Source organism: Aythya marila (genome assembly GCF_965140915.1).
Source record: "Aythya marila genome assembly, chromosome: 2".
Lineage (NCBI taxonomy): Eukaryota > Metazoa > Chordata > Aves > Anseriformes > Anatidae > Aythya > Aythya marila.
Window position 1 is genome coordinate 1,761,365 of NC_139043.1, and position 17,202 is coordinate 1,778,566.

The 17,202-nt window shown below is 46.4% G+C and overlaps 1 protein-coding gene across 1 annotated transcript in view; it reads right to left on the reverse strand.

Moving 5' to 3' along the window:
* Window positions 1-17,202, reverse strand: part of PTH1R (parathyroid hormone 1 receptor) — a 124,137-nt gene that overhangs the window by 63,773 nt on the left and 43,162 nt on the right. The window lies entirely within an intron of this gene.

Below are 17,202 nucleotides of genomic sequence, written 5' to 3' on the forward strand. Positions count from 1 at the left end.
TATGTTACCCTCCTCTGTTTGCTGCTTGCTGATACACAGTGATACAAGGCCCTCCAAGGCACTTGCTGGTCACAAAAAACATCTTGCTTCATGAAGCTGGCACATTCCCATCAGGTAGGGCTGGACTCTGGAAGCTGGGGTTACACCCATGGGGTAGGCCTGACCAACAGTGCTTTGGTTATCATGCCATTAAGAGCTTTAATCTAATACAATGTGGCTGCTCTCATTTCCTCATGTGCCTCTTAGGTACTTGGTTTGTGTCCTTCTCAGGCATCTGGGACCAGTCCTCTCATTGCATCCTTTTCCCTAATATTTTTTTTCCTTGTCTAGATTAAACTGTAAAAGCAGTAAGAGCAGAGGCTGCCTTTCTCTGGACTTCTGCAGGACTTAGCACTTGTTCTTAATGGTGTTATTTAATCAAGAATGACTGCTGTACTATTTTATAGAAAACAACAGTTTTATTATTATTATTTTTTAAATTTATAAACCTATATTGACTGTGCTGGTGAGACTGGCTGCAGTAAATCTGTTATGACTATGGCAGCTCTCCACATCTTGATGGATGGAGCAGGTCTAAATGTCAGCGTGTAGTACAGGTAGGCAAAGGAAAGTACGAGACTTTGTGAAGGCAGAAGTGACTCAGAGACCTGTAGGTAGGTTGTGGAGCCTGCCTATGGAGGGTGCTGCTGGTCTCCATCCCTCTGAAGCATGTACTGAAGCTGGGTGGCTATGAAATTTCACTGTACTCCCTCCAAACACTGCTATTCAGAATTAAGGTGCCTTCACTCATTGTAACATAATTCACTTTGGAAAGCAAGATAAACCCTCTGAAGGCCAATCTGTTCTCAAGACTTACTACAAATAACATAATGAAGGTTAATGAAATCCAACTTAGAAGTAAACCCAGGCTCTATTTCACATGTGGTCCTACAGAGGGGAATGGTGAATGCTCAAGCAGTTGATGTGCTAACAGACATGCAGATGGATATCTAGATCTGATAAGGGGATTCCTAGTAAAACAGAAGTTTGTTTTTCATGCCCTTAGAAAAAATCCACACCAAAATCCTCTTTCAGAAGTGGGAGATGATTTCAAAACATTAATATTAATGCAAAATAAAACTATCCTTTTCCAGATGTCTGGCCAGTCCACATTTAAGCCAATATCCAGCATTTAAACTCTTATTGGAAACATAAAACCTTTGGGTCCAAACCTGCTGTCATTTGCAGCTGCATGAATCCTGAACGATTCCATCAAAGCCAGAGGAGTTAGTCTGGATTTATAGTGGCTGAATAGAGCAGAACGTGACCTCAGGCATTTCAAATGATACATGCTTTGTGCACTTCATCCTTAACCACCTTTGGCCATGCTCTGAGAATGGACAGCTCCTTCCCAGCAGGATGTACAACGTCCTGTCCAGGCCAGGCATAGAAAAAAAAATTATTTCCCAGAATTGGAGCTGAGGCACCAAGCTCAGCGCCCAGAGCAGGGTACAATAGCTGGGACAGGGCTCTGAACTGAAGCTGGGTTTTCAGCTTTCCTGAGCCCTGAAACCAGGTCTTATCAGCTTTACACTTCCAAAACTTGTCAGACTACTAAAAATATATATATATATATCACCTATTTCCTCCCCTCTCCCCAAGCTGATATAAATACTGATATATGTTTAAGCCATGTTTTTGTGTTTCTAGGCAATCTGCTGCAGGTGGCCCTGCTTGAGCAGGGGTCTTAGACCAGATGGCCTCCAGAGATCCCCTCCAACCTCAACCATTTTGTGATTCCCCTGGTTGAGGGAGATGAAACATGCATGTAAACATATACATGAATAAGAACAGAGATTTTCATTGAATCCTCTGGCTTGAAGGGGAGAAGTCTGCCTTAAGGGATGTGGAAAGTTATATTTCTTATGGCATCCTTCTGGGCAAATTGTGACATGAAAGAGGTTTACACCATGCTGAGTGAAGAACTGGGTGACTGCAGAGCTCAAAGCGTGGTAGTGAATGAGGCTGCTGCTGGGACACTGGGTGATCAACAATGGTGTGAAATGCCTAAAAGCCTAAAAATTATCGTAAGGGTGGTCAGACACAGGCTTCCTAGTGGGGTAGTTGATGCCTCATGACTGTCAGTGTTCAAGAGGTATTTGGATACTGCCCTCAATAATATACTTTCACATTTAGTTAGCCCTGAAGAGGTCAGGAAGTTGGACTAGATGATCTCTGCCAATTAAACTATTATATATAAAGAAAATCTGAAATGCCATTATTTTGCTGTTTAACTCATGTTAAACACCTAAGAAGCAAAACTGCTCTGACTGCAGCTGGGACAAGATGGGATGACAGGCTCAGAGCCACATGTACTTTCTCATACTTCACCAAGCTTAATCTCCAGACTTGTCCACTCTTTCTGGGACATTTCAGTACATCAGCCCTACTGAAAGCTCTCCAGAAACAGAGAATGAGCAGTATGCTGCCGGATCAGGCACTGAAATGGCTCAGCCTTGGGTGAAAGGCAAACAACCACAGTGGGACAATGTAGAACATCTTTGGACCTGACAGATGCTGAAGCACCGTTAACTGTTCGGTGCCACTTTTTTTTTTTTTTTTTTCCCTGTGCACCTGATTTTATTGCTTTGTATCTTCTGATCTTAAGACAATGCCTCACTCTTTGTCTTTCTAGCCTGGCTGTAAGGTTAAAAGAAATCAACAGGAACATTTTCATTGCAACACAGGTGCACTCATGAAATGAGACATATTTGGATCAGGCTTGGCAAAGCTTCCTCTTTGACAAACAACCTTGATACCTGATCCAAATATACCATGGGACGGCCTCTCTGAAATCATTAGCAGATGTGTGTACCAGCTTCTTTGAATCTGAATATTCCTAGGCAGAGAAATAAGTGGCTTTGCTTCCAGAGGTGCTGAGGTACAGGCTGCAGGAGCTTTGAACAGGTGGGAACCACTGCTGGCAAAGCGGCCACAGCCTTGGAGTAGATTTGAATTCCTAAGGTTGGGAGAAAGACAGGACTAAATATATGCGTGTGAGAGGTGTCTAAAATACTGAGTAGTGCAGAAAATGGAAAAGATGGCAGCTAGTCACATTTTGCAAAATTTGAGCACAGAGAGGCACAAGATGGAGAGAACACAGCATAAGAGAAACAGAAGAATGATGTATGTAAATTATATGAATAGATTCAAAACAGAACTAGACAAATTAATGAAGGACAAATCCCTCAGTGGCTGTTAAACACCATAGCCTACATGCAAATTCTGATGCAGGGAGGTCTTGAACTGCTGACTGCTGAATGCTGGAAGGTGACAGCCATAAGAGCTCTCTCCTTCTCTAAACATCCTAAGCTGACAGCTCTGGGAACACTCTGTCAGAACAGAAGGTCAACTCAATAAGGCTATTTTTACATTCCTATAGGCCCTCTATTTTTCCAAGGGGAGAGAAACATCCATGCCCTGCTGTGCATCCAGATAGATGAATATACATTTAGGGCATGGTCCAGTGTGGCACACTCAGCATAATCTGCTTTGATTATTCTGTACACCTGCTCTTCAGGACCAGGGAAAGTCAATTAAGAGAAGATGCCAGAAGTGTTCCTTCCAAGCAAATACTGTAGCCACAACCCATACAGATTTAATTACCCATCTTTTACAAAGAACGTCTGCTACCAGCCTGGAGGCCACCTATTTGTAACTCAGTACTTCTCACCTTCTGATTCTCTAGACAACCATTAGTCAGACAAAAAGAACAAGTACCATACCTTGTAAATAGAAAACCTGCCTTGTTAGCTGTCTAGACATCCACAACAGCATTTATGTAAGATGCTCATGCAGGGCTCTCCTTATAGTCCTTGGAGATTTAGCTACAGAGATCACCTGAGAGTCATTCCATTGTCAAGCCACCACCTAAAACAAGTCAGATCACCTGTGCCTTTTTTTTTTTCAACAACCATAAAGGGACACGACTCAGAAAATATATCTATTTTATTTTATTTTATTTTATTTTATTTTATTTTATTTTATTTTATTTTATTTTATTTTATTTTATTTTATTTTATTTTATTTTATTTTATTTTATTTTATTGAGTCTGAAGCAAAGAGAGCACTTCCTATTCCAGAGTTTTTCCAGGTGGATTGGTGGCATCCTCTCATTTCCTGGTGGTTAGGATCATAGGCTATATTATTGCCTTTTTTTATGTACTGGTTCCATCTGCACAAAGTTTCTTCCACACACTGGACACCGGATGCAAAGAAAATCACTTTTAGAGATTCTCAGAAAACCTTTATTGTAGGGCAATTTTGATTGTTACTTAAGTTTGGTTTGATTTCAGGATGAAGCATGCTTCTTTCATAATACAAAAAGAAGCAAAATACATTAAATACATAAATCAAAACCATCTTTGTAAAACATGTAACTGCCAGAAATTTCCACATGAGGTGGAAGAATTTCCAAATTCCTACTAATCTTATTGGCTTGATAAGAAATGTGGATTCATTTCAGGAACTGGGGACACGGACACTTTGACAACTCAGGATCCCTGGAATGGCTGCCCAAAGTCTTTGAGTCCTTGATTCCAATGCAGGTGATGCAATAGGAGCAGCCACAAATCTTTATTTATGAAATACCTGAAATATTAAGAAGTTTGTTGTTTGAGAAACTTTGCTTGTGTTTCCTAAGAATTTAATTGAAACTGTGTCTCATCAAGAAAATCCATTTTTTTTCCTTTCCTATCAGAAAATGATGAAACTTGAGCACTTAGGGAAAAAAAACAAAGTCAATGGTTGAACCAACACTAAAGACAAGTATGGAAAGAAGAGCTCACATCCCTGCCTGATTTATTGAGCTTTATTTTTTCTTTATGACAAGGTGCCCATCTCAGACTTGTATCTTCTCTCTCACAGGCCATTAATTCTTTCTTTTAAGCACTTTCCAAGCCTTGATTCATCACAGAAAGGACCTCAGGCCTAAGTCTCTGCTTACACCACAGAATTAAAACTTTTGATGACCAATCAATACGCCCCATTGTAACCATAGGTGAGGTTTAGGCTGAGTTGTTAGGGGTGGTTTGAGCCCCGAAAGGGTGCAAATTGCCAAGTTCCAGGGAACAACTTTGATTTTACTTTCAGAGAATCTCGCACAGAATATGATTGCCCTGAAGAGGGAGAGCTTTGGGCAGATGGAGTCTGTAGTAACTGGCCACCTGAGCAGAGCTGACAAGATCTGCAGCTTCAAGGAGAAGAGATTTTCTGGCTTGAGCTCTGGGAGCAAGAAAAGCATCTGAGGGAAGTCAGAAATAGTGTCACAGCTAGGTACAGCTCCCAAATCTAACTGTTGGAAGGATGAGGTCAGTGTGCCCCTGCAGAAGGTAATCACTGCAAAAGATCTGACAGCAAATCCCTTTCCACAAGACTTCCCTAACTTGCTTCAGCATAAATTCCTGCACTGAGCTTACTTGGCACCACAATTATACAAGTTCAAAGACACAGACAAGCCTGGCAATACATGGGTGGGTGCAGGAGGACAGCTTTGCTCTGCACTCCAACTCTCACAGGCTGGGTGCAGCTGGGTGGGATGGGGTGTCCTCTCTGGCCTTCCCAATCTTGCAAGAAAAATGCATCTGCTACTTTTTCTCAAAGGTTCTCACCTTTTGGCTTCCCAGTGCTGTTTTTATTTTTATTTTTTTGTCAGAAAAATTTCCTTGTGGAGAAACAATCTAGGAATGTTTTTTCTCCCCTTTGTTCAGAGAAAGCAGAAATGCAGAGCAGGAGACAGGCCAAGCAGGGAAGGGTGAAATGACAATGCTATCCAGAGCCTGTCAAATCAGTTTTCATTCTTTCTTTTTTTTTTTTTTTCTCTCTCTCTTTTTTTTTTTTTTTTTTTTTTTTTTTTTCCCTTGCCCCCAGAGGAAGCCATAGGGTAATTATGATAATGTTTTCTGGTATTTCCATTTCATTGGCTGATCTCCCAGCCACTAAAGTAAACCCCAAATCTCAACGGGGAGGTCATATTCATCCTTGTTTATGGGACTCATTTTCAGAAATAACACTATCCTTTTTGTGAAACTTCCCTGGCAGCAGCTCAAAAAATAGCTGAAGGCAAACAGATTCCTTGGTCAGAGTTGAGAGCATCACAGCCGCTGGATGGGCCCAATGCAAGGGATTGCTGGTGATCACCCTCCTGGATGGCAGAGCAAGAGGTAATTGCCAGTGTGAAGCAGAAAAAGGGTGCAGGTGGTAGGGGGGCATGAGAAGGAAGGGGAAAAGGTAGGTGTGAAAATGAAAGCACCAATGTTGGTGATCTGGAGGCAAAAGAGAGGTCCCAAGGATGCTGGAACAAGGCAGGACAGAGGGCAGCACAGTGGGGATTCAGCTGCCTTTGACATAGCCTTCAGCATGGAGTGAGGCAACCTGGGTCAGCAAGGAGCTCGTGGTGGTGTGGGATCAAAGGCAGGAAGATGTGGCAGCATAAAGGTGGTCAGGAACACAAGGCATTGCATGAGGATGGGGCAAACACTAAGATCCTGTCACCTATTTGTTGTGAAACAAAAACCTTTTTTGTTTCTGCCTTTTTTTTTTTTTTTTTTTTTCAAATGAATGGGATTTAAGTGAGAAGAGATGGATTCTCTCGGTTCTTGTGTGATCAGGTTTGGATATCTAGTTGTCCCTTCTGTTTTTCCCTACACTTCTGCAAGTATTTGTGCAACCCTGCATCTCCTGGCCACCGGACCCCGCTGATTTACTGAGGTCCAGATGAACCTTGTCAAGTATGGAAGGAACGGGGGTTTGTATATGTTGTCTTGGGGAAAATGTATCTTGTGCAGTCTTTGTTACTGGATCTGCTGCCAGGCCCAAAGCAAAATAGGATATATACAAATATATACTCGTGGATATACAGAGCAGAGTAAATACAGATAAGCAGTGCTTATTCTCCCACAATTTGGGCAACACTGGATTTGCCCATTGCCCAGACACTTTAATTCCCTTTCCTCACTTACTGCTACCTCCATGCATCTTCTCTGACTGCCCACGTTATCATCACCTGAGTGTAAAAACGACATAAAAAAACAGCAACAAAACACACCAGGGGAGAGCAGGGAGTGGGGCTTGCTCTGCCCTGAGGGACTTAGTTAAACTGAATAGGCATTATTTCCAACATTAGAAAAAAAAATGTGGTTTGCAACCTATTTCCTGTCAGGTTAATGCTGGAAAGATTTAAAAATAAATAAAGCTGGAGTGCCAGTTGGCCGGGATGGAGATACAGTAGCAGAAGCAGCAGCGGCACACTCCACTGCCAGCAGCTAATGGCAAAAGCTCTGAGAGAAGAGCTGTGGTTTGCTTGGACACTGGGGTGGCGAGGAAGATGATGGGAGGAAGATCAGGTCCTAGCAGGAGACCCATTGATATCCCTGTCTGGGCTGGGACCAGGCACGGGGCCCTCTTCTTGTCCCTAAGCTCTGCTGTGCCCCATGATGGATGAGCACCCGTCTCTCTCAGCACTCTTCATGGTGCTAGAGCAATAGCAGGAATTCGGATCGGAGGGAATTGGGTGGGTGGGTGCTGAGATGAGCCCTCTGTGCTGCTGTCCTGCTGTGTAAGTGTGTGACTCTCACCCCATCCCATCTCCAGAGGACCAAAATTGACCTCTGGAGATATCTGTGGGTAAGGACTGAGGTTATAAAGACTGGGCTGGGACAATTAAATCAACAGGGCCTGAGTACAGAAGGATAAAGGAGGGGGGCACCCAAGAGGGACCCAGCTAAGGAGGGGATGGGGAAAGGGAGCAACTGTGAGCAGAGCTGGTTGAATCCTGATGAAACAGCACGCTGGGAGCTCTGGAAGCGTGGAAAGCTTAGTGCACAAACTGCTCTGCCCTCTACCTGCTTTTCCCAGTCTCCCAGAGGGTAAATGAAGTCGGTGGTTTTGCCTTAATCCCTTGACCACATCACCCAAACCACCGCCTGCTCCAGGGCAGCAGAAGGACTCTGCTCCGGCCAGCTGGGCTCGGGGACCCTGCCCTGCACCCACGGACAGACCAAAAGCCCCCCGTGGTGCTCAGGGCTCTCTTTGCCCTTCCCAGAGCTGCCCCCACCAGGCTGGTGGATCTCTGCTCTTCATCCTACCCTCAGAGCCAGGTCTCCCATGGCTAGGAGGTGTTTATGCACCTGAGGAGCTCACCTTCCTATTTCTCAGTGCCTTGATGTCCTGCTGGGAGAAGGACTTGCTCCTTTCCTCAATCATAAATCCATCTTTGCCCTTGTGTAAAGCAGTCCATCTCTCAGCACGGATTTCCCATGACTGCTGCAATAAGAAAGATGGCAGTGAATGGGAAAGAAGAAAAGTAAGCATGGAAAGATGTTGTGCAGAACTGGGAATGTCTCATCTCATCGTGACATTTAAATATCTTTGATATCTACCAAAGGCGTGGCCATGCGAGGGCACAATTTCCTGAGTTTCTGCTAAGAAAGGATGCTGTCTCTGTGGGAATCCCTTGTCCATGTCATACCATGCCCATGCCATACGTCACCATCACTGGTGAATGCATTTGCACGTGCTACACGGGCACACACAATTTGTCATCACAGGGATGGGTAGAGGACACATCTGGCCCTGCAGCACACGTCTGCTGTTCCTTGGGGAGTAGTTCAGTCTGATTTGGTCTCATCGATGCCCTTCCAATCCCATTTACTCTCACTTTGCCTTGGGGAAGCCTCATCCCTCAAGTGGCACAAGCAGAGCAAGAAGAAAATCTGCCTGGACAAAGCACAACTTGCAGACTCATCATAACTCATGCCACAGGGCATTAACTGATCTGAACAAAGGTGTCCACCACATTTGACAATAATAGCAGAAGATTTTTTGGGGATGAGGTGATGCCATGACAGCAATAGAAGAGACCTTTTATCATCCTTTGAAGATGATTGCCTGTGTGGCTATGCTTCCTTAGCTATCCTGCCATGTAAATGCCCCTCATACTAAGTGTTCTCATGATTTATGGTCGGCACGTACAATTCATCAGGGGGAACTGACATTTATGGTACATTTCCAGGACATGGAGTTTTAGGAGAACATCTGTCTGACCATAATTACTGCCTGCTTTCCTGCTTTACATCCCTGGAGCAAACGAGGTGGAACCCAGGAGGCTGAGCTATGGAAAAGTTCCTTCCAAGGAAGGAGAAAACCCATGACAAGTGCTTATCTGTGCTATCCAAGCAGAGGTGGTCTTCCTGGTAATTAGAAGATGAAGCTGGTGTAGAGAGGTCGGTAGCGATCAGTGCGGATTTGAGTTACTTTCTTGGGTCATAAATAACACATATTACACTCCTCACTTGTGCAACGGGATTACTGTAGTCAGGAATGATAAATCCCAACCTAAAGCTAATGTCTAAAACATTCAGATGAATCACACCCTAAAACTGTCAGGTCTCCCTTCTGACTGCAGTGGGTCCAGACAAGGCATCTGCAGATCATTTTGAATGAGGTGAGACAAAACCCAGCCTGAATGCCTTGGCTGGGTGGCCAAACTTAAGAGCTCAACCCAAGGACCTGTCCTCTCTGCAGAGGGGATGTTAGGCTTGGACCCAAGCTAGGAAAGCAAGTCTGGGCTCCCTGAGCTGCCAGGGGGGTGCTGGATTCCTCCTGGGTGCCCAAGTAGCAAACATGAAGCTGAATGTGATGCCTGACCCTCCTGCAGCTTGGGTCCTGTTGTTTGCTGATAATGGAGCCCCGTGGCTGTGCCCGGCTGGCTGAAAAGTCAGGAGGGCTATGAAAGACAGAGGAGGTCACTCTGACATTGCGCTGTGATTTACCTTGGCTCACAACAGTACATTGCTGTCATATTTAGTGGATGACACAATGAAGTGTGCTATGAGATCCCCCCCGTTTCCCAATGTGTGGGCATAGCCACAGTGCTGGCTTCTCTGTTTTCTCTTCATCCTTCAGAAGCAGATGGTTTCTTTCAGGATCATACCTTGCTATCTACAGCTATCATTTTGTTTTTCCTTAAACATTTCATTTTGTAAGTTTTTCAGAGCACGGGTGGAAGTCTGATGGGCCGTGGAAGTGGGAACCATGCAGGCCTCTCCTTCCCATGCTTTTGGGAATCTTCTGCAAGGAGGATCTTCTGCATACAGACCCAGCTGCCCAAATAGACATGCTGTGGCCTTTCAGACCTTATTGCCTCCACGCTCTCTGTGGTCCTGAGATGGTTTAAATGTCACTTTGGACAGAGCTATAGAAGGGACAGTGTCTTTCTTGGTTCTTCATGAGGAAGTTTTACTCCTTTTACTTTGTCTGCCCAGATCCTTTACACCTCTCAAAAACAATTCCTTCTTTTGGATTTCTCTCCTCATTCTCAAAGTGTCGCATGCTGATTTTTTAAAACCTTTCTAGGAATACCCTCCCTGGATGAGGGAGCTGGAGATCAGTGCCTCACTCAGGTTCTCAGACACACAAGACAGATGGTTGTCGTCAGCTGGGCCAAGGATGTAAACAGAGCTGTCTTAACACACTCTGACACATATTCTCTTGTTATCCTCCCAGGGTGGAAATTACTGATAAGAAGAGCAGGATAATCATCTATATTAAATCACGAGATTAGATCTCTAGGAAAAGAGCACTTTTTTTTTTTTTTTTCTTCCCCTCTTTCTTTTATTTCTGGTATCAGCAGCAAAGGCATTGAGGGTTAGAAAGCACAGTATGCCTTGGGGGAGTGTGCTGGGGAGGAGGATGCCAGCAGCCTTCACTTTGCTCTCCAAACTGCACAGAAACCGGATTATCTCCATTTCACAACTAATTGCTCTTATTTTTTTTCACAACTAATTGCTCCAGGTCAATAGCACTAATGCTTACGAATGAAAGACTCTTAGTAGAGTGTCTAATTGAAAGCCATTTAGGAGCAATTAAAAGAACAGTCTAGGAATAAACACCTACTTTTTAAGTAGTAATAACAGCAGATAACACTCTGGTAACTTTGGTCCATGAGTACTGATAAGAGGTGTGCCGATGTCATTCATCAGCAGCCTTTAAGGGTAGTTATGATCAACATTAGACAAGGTGCAGCTTTCTGTAAAGCAATATCAAACATTGTATATGTTGATCCCATTGCACACAAATATCTTTGGTTTTCTTTCAAATCAACCCAAACTTTTCCAAAACTGCTTATGAAATAGTCATTACAAAGTTGAATGTAACACCGTTAAATATGAAAGGTTCCCCCCAAAAAGTATCTGTGGAATGAAAATCATATTCCCTCTATTAGTTTCCACAGAATTGACAAGTATCCTAAATTTGATGAGAGTTGCACAGGTCAGAAAACCAGATTTTGCCTCCCCTGCATTGCAGTGAGTTACTGTACAGCCACGGGGTGAGCTAAATCATCGGTCTGTTCTGATGGAGGGATCTTATTCTGGGGGAAGGGGTGGGTTATTTTCTATTTTCTTGTCAGATTCAGGTTGGAAGGGACCTCAGGACCTCACCTACTCTGAACTACTGCCCAAAGCAGGATAAGCAACGAGACTGGCTAGCTGGGCTTTATGCGTTCAGGTCTTCAAACCAATTACACTACAGGCATGAAATGCAGAAGAAGAGGGGAGCTATGACTAGGGGTGAGGTGGAAAAGGGGAGGGCAGGGAGAAAACCCCTTCAGCATCAGCTTGCTGTCACATCCAGTTAGGTGTCCTGCACCCTCCAGATGGCTGACCTTCAGATGACCAGAGCCTTCTGCAGAGCCACTGCCCATCTTGTTCGAGTAGCCCTGACAAGGCTGTCATTCAGGGTTGAAAAAGAAGGAAAGTGAAGAGCCAGCACTTGTTCCAGGCTCTGAGCCTCTCCATTCCTTCTCCTCTCTCTTTTTTTTTTTTTTTTTTTTTTTTTTTTTTCTTTTCCCATGCATATTTCCACTTGCCCAACGGGTTTCTCCTTACTTCTCTGCGCTCATGACCCACCATGTCATCAGGGGGCACAAACTGTCAACATCTTTTTATTTTCTTAGTCTACAGCCACAAGGAGCAATGTATTTTCTTTATGATCAGAGGCTTTATTGCTTTCCTCTGAGGTGAGCAAGCAGCTGCCTTAGATTTCAATGCGAACATCACACTACCCAGACCTGGGCAAAACAGACAAGAGCTCAAGGGCTGGCCAAGTCCCCTGGAGGTGTTATCCGGCAAAGAAAAGTTTCTGAGTGCATGTGTGGAAGACTTGCAAAAATCTTTCAAAAGCTGGAGGCTGCAACATGCTCCTTTGCACCTGAGTCAGACCTGTTCTGAATTAGAAATCAAAAGGAGAGTGGGAATTTGTCACCTGAAGACCAATTGTGTGCTTAAAGCCGCTGTTGACTAACTAATGCTGAATGCTTTTGGGGTGTGGGGTAAGGAGGAGAGCACAGTTCTTGCAGTGGAGCTGGATCTCCTGGCCTGAAGGGAGAAATGGGGCTCAGAGCCAGAATAGCTCTTTGCCCCTAGTTTTGGGGCAACCATTCATGCTCTACGGTACTGGACTACTGGATCCAGTGAAAGATCAGCTCAGGCACTGAAATATTTTGCTGTGATCTGCTCTCAAGGCTGCTTCCCTTTCCTTCTCCTTTGGTGAAGGCCCACCTGCATGACCCAAGGGAATCCCCAGTGGTGCACGTGCAGGAAATTGATAGCAAAGCATTTGTTTCTTCAGGACAAGCAATTCAGACTTCCCAAATAAATATCCTTGTCCTTGTCACAGGAAATGCTGGGACTTTGGAAAGGTCCCAGGGGGAGCCGAGGCAGACTGTAGCCCACCATCTCCAACAGCAACCCCAAATTGCTGTGCTTCCTGCTGGGCTATGAACAGAGTCCAAAGACATCCCTGTGAAGCACCAAAGGGAGCCTGGAGCTCATTATCACCCCATCTACCGTGCCAGTCCATGACCATCCTGCCAACAGCAGCAGCTGAGTCCCAAATCAGATATCAACCACAGCTTCCTCTTCTGCATGCGTGATCCATGCTGTTGGGTTATTTTAGCAGTCAGGTCAGGTGCTGCTTGAAAGACAGCCCTGATAACCCAAAGCCCTCTCTTTTGTGAATGCATTCATCAAACAGACTTCTCAGGCTCAGACATTTCAGGGCCCAGATGCTGCTGGCCACCAGGCTTGGCTTCCAGGTAGAGGCCAGACAGTGGTGCATCAGATGCTTCTGGCTTTCATCCCTTCCCAGAAGTGGGAAGCAGCACTACTGGGATGCCACTTCAGCATTACTTTAGTTCACCTTGCCTTTCCTGGTGCAACCACATGCTTGCAAAGCAGCTAGGAAGCAGTCTCTGCCTGCAAAGGACCTGAGACTCTGGGTCTAGGGTGCATGACCCTACACGTGCTTTGAGTTTTCCAGCTCTAACGTACAGGATCCCGACTCCCAGATTTGGACTTGCAATTGCTTTTTCACCATCTGAGGTTTCAATCTGCTGACGAGATTGAATACTTATTCCAGACACCCGTGAGGATTTCTCAGGAAGTAATATTCCCTAGGCTGCTGCTCGCCTCCAGGAATGGACAGGCCCAGCTGCAGATGCTTTTGCATGGCATAATTTTTGGCAAGTGCAACTGCAGCATCACCCAGATCACTGAGCAATCCAAGGCAGAGCTGAGGTGCATCTAGGAGGGCTCTGGGCAGAAAAGGCAGAGTGATGGGGTGAGCAGCACCAGGCTGGAAGATAAGTGCATCATACTCTGGGTGCACTGACTGCATGGACTAGAGCTCCACATAAAGGGACTGCACTGAGGACATCCCCGCTGACTCCCTTATTAAATTATCCTACAGTCACGAAACATTCTTCATGCATGTTATACCTCAAATGGCCCAGCACTGCCAGCCAAAAGGGAGATGAGATCTGCAGGTAGCTCTGAGCCCAGACAGGCCCCAAGGGCAACTCAGGGAGCAGAGCCGAGGCTGGAGCTGGGAGCAGAGCACGCGTGGCCTCAGGCACCTGGCACCGAGTGGCACGAGCGTGGGCTTGCAGCTACCGAGCTGCCTGGTTCAGATCCCAAACCACAGCTCAGCACCCGTGGGGCAGAGCATTGCCCTGGAGGCAGAACAGGGAGTGCAGGGTGACCCAGCCTTACGGGGCTGGTGCTGAATTAGAGGTGTGCACATACCTGTGTATATACGAAGCATCCAAGTTTCAGCATGCATCTGCATCCCTGGGAGGGAATGCCATTGAAAAGGGAGTGCAGGACACGGCCTTTCTGCCTCAGTTTCCCTCAGGCAAAGAAGACCTCACCTTTCCTTGCCTTATCTATTTTGGCCACCTCTAACTTGGAGTGCACGTACATCTCACTGGGGCAGGGAGAGAGGAAATGGCAGATTTTGGAGGAGATCCCCACAATGAACAGCAGTGAGCTGGAGAAGCATTCACCTCTCTTCCACTGGTGTCAGGGAGAGCTCTGCTTGTAACGGGAGCAAGGAAACAGCTCCTGCAGCCCTCACACTGGCAAACCATCAGCTTTTTTGCTAGAAAGCTTGACTGATTTGCCAGTACAGCTGCTCAAGGCCATGCTGTGATTGATTCCTTTTTTGCCCTTTTTTTTGGCCCGTTTCTTTTTTTAATTTATTTTTCTCTTTCCAAAGTGTCATCTCCTCATCTTACAGCAGGCTGCTGAGCCCTGACCAGTGATCAAGCACAGGATCACACGATGGCCCATGCAGCCCATGAATTTTGTGAGGGAGGCAAAGATTTGGCACGTCATCCCTACTGTGGCTTGGTGACCTGGGATACCAAAGCCCCCAGGTCAGGCTAACCTGCTCCCTTCCAGAGCCCTGTGTGCAGTTTGCTCTCTCGGTGCCAAACATCCAGATGTGTCCAGCCTCCAATCCCAGCAATTCCCCAGCCAGAGCCACACACAGACGTAGCAGAGAGACAAGGCTGAGCTGGCTTGGTCCAGCCCTCCGTTCTCGCATCTAGGAAAAGGTCAGCAGTAAGCTAAATCATTCTTCCCATCTATGATGCCCAATAAAGAGGCTCGGTGGATGCTCCTGAGACCTTTCTGCTACAATTTGTCACCCCCACATCCCTCAGCCTGCTGGAGCTTTGGGATTCGCTCAGGTCACGTCTGCCGGTGCGATGCTACCGCAGGGAGACGAAATATTTGTGCCCTGTGTGAGCTGTGCCAAGGCTGCGGGCCGGGCAGGTATGGGCTGGATGCCATCTCCTCCTCTGCTCTGCGTGTGCCAGCAGCCACAGCCGAAAGCAGAGAAACCTCGGCGGTGGCTCAGCCGCAGTGCTGCTCACCTTGGGGTGCACCTCCACGTACCCGATGGTAACCTATGTAAGGTTACCTATAACTAGGGTTAGGGTTAGGGTTAGCACCACACGTAACCTATACAAGGGACCACACTGCCCATTTAATGTTAGACAGAGCCATGATCCAGGGACTTTTTCAGTTTATGTATCACTCACAGAGGCTGGTTCTCAGAGTCACTGATGCTCCAGGGCTGAAATCAGAACTCGTGGGATCAAATGCAGGAAAATGTTCAAGTCTGGACCAGGCTGGTTTGGTCTCTCCTGAAAATATCCTTGGAGCATGGAGACCTGCTCACTCACTACAGCAAGACTCAGGCTCAGAGCTGGAGTGACATCCAAACCTGCAGGTACCCCGGTGACAGCTGGTAGTCTAATTAGTGTCACAGATCCAGGTCCAGCAACTAAATGGCTTTGGGGAGAGTCTGCACAAGCCACAGGCTCCTGGCAGGAAGGGGCACATGAATTGCAGTGGGGTTTTTGGGGTGGGCAGCCCCCTGGGACAGGCTGCACTCCATCCCATTGCTTCCATGCTACCCAGTTTGAACTTCTCCTCGGTTGCACGTAGGCAAGCACAAACAAACCTTCAGAGCAGGAAAGGGAGGCGGACTGGAGGTGTGTGGCAACGCTCGGGGAGGACCTGAATTTCTGGACCCCTCTCGGCCCAGCACTGAAGCCCAGAGCCCTGCCCTGGTGCGGATGGCGAGGAGGAGCGTGGCGTGGTGGCACCTCCAGGGCGGCTGCCGCACAGTGCACGTATTCTGTGCAGCCCTGGGGTGTGCGGCACCGCTAATAGCTCCGGGGGAGCCGGCGTGCCAGCATTCCTCAGCCGGTGCCAGGAAAGCCACGCCGAGTACACAAGGAGTTGGCTCCCCTCCTCGCTCGCATTAAAGGCACTCTCAGGCCTTTCCAGCTTTCACGGCAGTCATGCATCATCCCCTTCATTGTCCACGGGAGGCTTTGCGGACAGCTCGGGACACGGGGGGAGGCTCCTGGTGGGGTTGATGGAGACAAGGCTGTGCTCTCGGGGGAGTGAGCCCCTGCACCATCGCAGTGCACCAGCCCTTTCCCTTCCTCGCTGCTCCCGCGTGCACCTGAGCAGATGTGCAATGGGTAGATTAAACCCATCATTTGGGGGTCAGCCCCCATTAGATCGCCAGAAATGTGGTTTCTGTTCCTTGCTCTGCTGGGTGAGCTTCTCCTCTTTTTCCCACTTGTATAGCAGGGGTGATACCCCATCTCTGGCATTGCTTTCTTTTATGTCTTTAGGTAAATTATGGAATTCCTGCACACTTCAAACATAATATTCTAGTGAATCCAGAAGGCTTTATGATAATTGTCAGGTCTATATGTCATTTTCTGCCTAAGATGGGTCACAAAGACCATCTGTTGTAATGGAAAGGGAGATGTCATACTGAAATCACTATGTATGCCAGAGTTTTACCCAGATGACACAATTATTACAGCACATGACAATATCTCCTCTTAGCATCCTTGGGAGCAAAGGTGACAAAGAAAAAATATACAAACAACACAGAAAATCTCCTGCAAATAACACTCAAAAAACCTCATCCCAGCATGTCTATGAAATACAAGGAACTTGAAAACAGAGCTGGAAACAGATCTACGGCTACAGGAGCACAGATTTTCTTAAGACTCAAGGAGGTCCTGGGAGCTTGTATCCATTCTGGGTCTTAGTCCTGGGATGCTGGGAGAAAGGCCTTATAGGAACAGATAAACCACCCCAGCCCATATTCAAGTTTATACAGAAGTGACTTCACTATTTTTCCTGAAGGATTTTTTCCCCACTTATCTGGGAGCCTACGTGCTTGCCCAGGACTTTCTGGATATTAAACCAACCTGTTAGACTATGCTGGTGCCTTTCCACGTGGACTATCACCTACTGAAGAAGACAGAGCTGGGCTGCTCCTGCCTGCTGT